Consider the following 6,000-nt stretch of genomic DNA (forward strand, 5'->3'; position numbering starts at 1 on the left):
TAACTACTTGAACCATATAATTAAGTATACACTTATACTGCTTTACAAATATTAGCCAAATAACTGTAACTAAACTATCAGTTGTTACGCTGGCTTGCGAATGACACTTACCTCCCTACCAGTCCAGGGGGATGAAATAGCCAGACCACCCCAGCGTTTTTCATGGATGAAAACTTCATCGGTATTCTACCTTTTATCATGCAATTACTCCCTCCGCGTTAAAAGGGCAACGGCTGCACAATTTATTCATTGTGTCTCGTCCCAAAAATAAAAATGAATTTCACATGTGCGAAAATAAATAAATATCAACCCTGAAATGACCAAAGATCAGTCTTTGCAATGAATCTATTTAGTAATAGTAAATTTGCTGCCTTTTATTCTTCAAATCAGTGTAACCGAACAAGACAACTTTATGTTCTTTCACTTTACTAACAATATAGAAGATTTTTTTTCGTGAATTTTCAAATGTTTGATCAAATGTAAGGTTTTAAAATGTGGCCCCCATAAAGTTGGAGACAGTTGGCTACAGGGCCCTGTTAGCCAACTGTCTTCATCTATATCTGCAGAAGTTCTACTCCGACCAAAGCACCAGCTTTCAACAGGATAATGCCCTTTGTTATCGGGCTCGTACAACTACTGAGGGTTGGAGGATCATGACAAAGAATTTGCAACATTGCCTTGACCTCCAAACTCCCTTAACTGTAATCCAATTGAACGTGTGTATGATATGCTAGAACTGGGTGTAAAAACTAGTGATCCTCTTCTAAGAATGAGCGTGAACTGACGGAGTTACTGCAGCTGACATGGGTGGAGTTGTGCATGGAGAATCTTTGACACCTTGTAGAATCTGTTCCAAGGTATCTTGAGAGCCGTGACTGCACAGAGAAGTGAATCAACGCGTTATTAGGTTCTATTTGCATTAGGTGTTCCTAATGCAAACAAACAGACAGACACACACACACACACTTTGTATATTGTACATCGCAAAAAGTCTGTAAATGAGTGCTGAATGACTGAAATCCACTTTCATATGATTGTGTGCGATAATTACTTAATTGTTTACTTTACAGAAGTTTCTATAACAGATATCATCAAACGTACAGATATGAATTGGGTTATTTCGTATAATTTTATTTAAATTTTCTCTACTAAAAATGATTCGATTTAAAGAAAAACTGACGTGAGTTGATAAAATTAATTACAATTCAAGCATAAAATTGCAAAAATAAAGAAAACCGACTATATGATATACACTCTTTCAGACAACAATCTATCGTGTTAGGCTTAGTGAACACGAGATGGCAGCAGTTGTCTGCCATACTCCCTTAATCAGATGCCACTTAAAAATTTTTAATGGCGTGAGCTAACTACCTCTGATTGGCTAAGGGTGGACATTGACTGTCACTTATTCTGCAAAAGTTAGATAAGGCTAAAGTGGCCTCTTCTCATTGCAGAATAAAAAGTGTCAGTGGATTTATTTTACTTATTATTTAACACTAAATTTCAATAAAATTTGTCCAGTGTCAGGGGAAGTGTTTAAATAATCACAGAACAAAACCTACTCTACAATACGTTTTGAGATTTTTCATAAACTTACCTAAAAAACAATGAGAAGAGGCTAAATTGGCCTCTTCTCATTGCAGAATAAAAAGTGTCAGTGGATTTATTTTACTTATTATTTAACACTAAATTTCAATGAAATTTGTCCAGTGTCAGGGGAAGTGTTTAAATAATCACAGGACAAAACCTACTCTACAATACGTTTTGAGATTTTTCATAAACTTACCTAAAAATTCATTGAAATTTCATCTTCAATTTTTTTTTTAAATCAAATACTTTAATTAAAGTTTTTGATTTAAAATTTTAATTAAATCTGGCACACTTAATAGTAGAACAGAACTTATTTTACTTGCTTATAATTATTCTGCAATGTATTTTGCTACCTACAAAATATGATTATTTTTATTATTATAAAAATAATAACATACGATACAAACCAGCTACTTACCTGCAAGCAATTTTCGCTTGTTGGACAGTTAAATGCTAGGAGTTGGAATATTTCGAATTCACCCGATTTATTTTGTATACAACATTAGGAAGCTCTGTGGCATTAAAGACAATTATCCAAGGTGGTCGTGCTGTAAAACTGGAAAATCATCCACAGATTTTCCAGTTGGTGTGAGAAGTGTTTTGCCTCTTATTGATCCTTTGTTTGTCTGAATGATCATATCATTTAGTTTGTAGGGAGCACGGAAAGCATACGTTGTTATAGCGTATCTTAGTATATTTTGGCATAGTGCTTTGTATATTAGTGTTTTTAGGCGTGTGGGAACTATGTCTTTTAACCTGTAGAGTTTGCGTTCGGAGTTTGTTGTGTAGATGGTTTATGTGGCCAGTGGAGTAGCTAGGGGGTGCAGAGAGGGAGGTCCGCCCCGGGCGGCACTTTGAACCTCTTTGAACGTTTGCAGTTAATTCTAAAATACAGTCTCGAGAACTCGGTTCCAAATATTGTAATACTACTGCGAATTTTTCTCACAATTGCTGTAAGTGTTGCTAGTTGTGAGAGGAGTTTTTTAAATAAAATTTGATTAAGAATTACCTACATTACTATGAAACAGACTTCGTCAATGTCATCGACGATTTTGCTAACAGAAAGGCAAGAAAAATAACATTTTAGAATGTTCAAATTAAAATTTTACTTCAAAAATAAACATAGTGTTTTAATTTATTTCCCTATACGTGATTTTAACTTTTTGTAGTATTTTTGGTTTGTATTAAGAGGGGCGGCAAATTCAGGGACCACCCTGGGCGGCAACTGCTCTAGCTACGCCACTATATATGGCTATTCCAGTTCATATCTTCATCGAAGTAAATTCCAAGGTATCATATTGTTTCAACCTGAGTGATTGTAGTGGTTTTGCTGTTCTGTGTGTTTTTTTTTTATGTTGGAAAGTGGATGTTGGATGGTTATATATTTATTATCAACTAGTCGTGTCAGTGGATTTCTGAATATCATTAATTTTTCTTTTCTGAGTTTAGGTGTATGGAGTTTTTCGTGAGCCAGTCTGTGATCAGATTTATGTCATGTTGCATATTTGTTTGTGCTATCTTTGTGTTATTATGGATGGATATTATCACTGTATCGTCTGCGTATTGGAAGATCTTACCTTCGAGAGGTAGCTGATTAATATCGTACGTGTAAATGTTGAATAGAGTTGGGGAGAGTACAGCTCCCTGTGGCACTCCACAGGTTACTGGTAGCTCTCTACTTCGGTTTGATGCGATACGTGTGATATGCTTTCTATTTTGGAGGTAGTTTGTAAACCACCTGTGCAGATGCCCGTCTATTCCAACATGCCTCAGCTTTTCTAACAAGGTTTGATGTGTGAGTGTATCAAATGCTTTAGTTAAATCGAAAAATACTACCATGGCAATTTTGTTTTTGTCTAAGGCGGTATTAATTACGTTTGTAAAGTCTTCCAAGAGAGATGTTCCCTTATTTTTCTGAAAACCATATTGTATTTTGGGGATAATATGAAAGGTCTCTGTATATAATGTGAGTTTCTTCAGTACGATCCGCTACATAATTTGATTGATAATTGGTAATGTTGCTATAGGTCTGTAATTGCTGATTAAATTTCTTTTTCCCATTTTGTATATGGGTGCGATTATGGCGGTATTTAGCATACTTGGTATCTGTCCTGTTTTAAATATTTTATTTATTAATTTTAGTAGGATAGAACCTAAGATATTTGCATGTTGCTTGATATCCTTAGGTCTTATACCATCAATTCCTGGGCCTTTGTTTGGTTTGATTTGATATATTAAGAGAGAAGTTCTGCTTCTTTTATGGTTGGGAACCATAATGTCTGTTTTGATTGTGATCCAAGTGAAGGATCACGTTTTGTGATTGGGGAATATTTCTGTGCAGTTCTTGGATGGAGTCTGCAAAGTATTGGTTCAAGTCATTTGCTAGTTGTTGGATAGGTTTTGTGTCTTTCATGAAGCTGTGTTTTATGGTTTCGGAGGCGGTGGTGTTGGGAGCACAATCTAGCATCTCGTTGATCAGGTGCCAGGCTTGTTTCATGTTGTTTTGTGCGGAGGTTAATTTGTCTCTGTAGTAGCTTCTTTGCATTTCTTATTTGTGTTGTAAAGCGATTCCTTGAAATATCCTATATTCAGTTTCTTTAACTATGTTTTCGGATATCGCTTTGGATATCGCTTTAATTCTTTCCATAGAGCGTCATTTCTGTGTATTTCTAGGATTAAGTTTTGTGTTATCCAAGGATTTTGGGTTGTTATAATAATAATTATAATAAGAAATTACCAAAAATTACGAAATATCGAGATCTGTCAATCGAATTTGGCAGGCTGTGGCTTAAACACACTAAAGTTATCCCTACAGTTATCAGTGTACTTGGTGCAATTTCAAAGAAGCTATCCAACTGTTTACAGCAATTAAACATCAACAAAGTGACCCCATATGATCTACAAAAAACAACATTACTTGGAACAGTCCATAATTTACGATGATACCTGACAGACTGTTCTTAGATTCTTGGTTAGAATCTGAATTGTTCTGTATCACCAGTCAAATTGTTGTTTAAGTAATATCTTGTTTTGACTGTATCAATTATGTGAATAAATAATAATAATAATAATAATAAAATATTGTTAAAAAGATTCTTGGGTTAAAAAGTACTTGTAATCTAAGAGTTCGTTTGGGAGCCAGGCTTATGAGTTCAACGAACCATAGGATTACACATTTTTATTTAATAAAATTCAAATGTAATTATTTAATATACTATATTTAAATGTAAAGCTAGAATCAGCCTTCAGAACACATGCAATTTACAGACAAAAAATACTGTTGTTGGTGATGATGGGTGATAGATGGCGCTGATGATAGTGTTGTGGTTGGATAATTAAGTAGTAGTGGAGAAGATGAGATGTAATTAGCGAAGTAGAGTAATCAGTGGGTGTGGCGTTTACACACCACGGCGCTTGGCCGCACTAAGGAAGACTTGGTTTCGAGTCTAGTCGGCGACTAGAGGAAATTTTTCTAAGTCTTTTTTCGACCGGTTCACGAGTTAGTCGATCTCTGGCACGGGCAAGCGGGTTTTTCCTCCCGTAAACTCAAGAAAATCGACCGTAGAACCCACATTATTTCAGACATTAAATATATTGTGTTAGGGTTAGGGACCACGAGATGGCGGCACATTTGAGCCATCTCTCTTCACTGCGTACCGCTTAATTAGCGATAGCCTTGGGCCATCTATCTCTGATTGGTACCAGTGGAGATTGAACTGCCCACTCAGTCTCCAAAAGTTAGATGGGCTAATAGGGCTAATGATCTCGCCTACTCCCCGTATACGGGAATAAAAAGGCGTTAGATGATTTTTTTTTTTTTTTGATGAGTAATGTACCCTCCCACAATGAGTCCTTGGACTACCTGGAGGTGTCACGTAATAATAATAATATTTAAATCATGTGGAAATGTATTTAGAAGTATGGTACGAGTACGAGAGTTGTAAATATAGATGGCGACACAATTCGTTCATTCATACCATTGTCGGCACCTATGATTTTTTTTTTCATGACCCCTAGTAAAATTTTAGCCACGTGCGACGCGTAGTTCTCGTTTGGCAAACATATAAAATGACCGTGTTCGCAATTTTTCATAAAAATGGAGAAAAACGAGGTTCTTTCAGTGATAAAACAGTTATTTGAAGAAGTGGACGGCCGTGTAGATCAAAGCAGAGTTACATGCAGTTAATAGGGACTCTGCACCAGCAATAAAGACTATTTATTTTGGATAGAGTTTAAACATGGTCCATCAAAGTTTAAAAATGAGTTTAAAAATAAGTCCATCAAAGATGAAGCGCGCTCCAGACGCCCGACTGAGTTCACTATTGAAGGAAATGATTGACAAAATTCATGGTATCGTTATTAAAGACCGCCGAGTGAAAGTGCGTGAGTTGTGGGCATCTCAACTGAACG

Source organism: Typopeltis vanoorti, chromosome 6, assembly GCF_054136105.1.
Source record: "Typopeltis vanoorti isolate ZY-2024b chromosome 6, IOZ_Tvanoo_1.0, whole genome shotgun sequence".
NCBI classification, from domain to species: domain Eukaryota; kingdom Metazoa; phylum Arthropoda; class Arachnida; order Uropygi; family Thelyphonidae; genus Typopeltis; species Typopeltis vanoorti.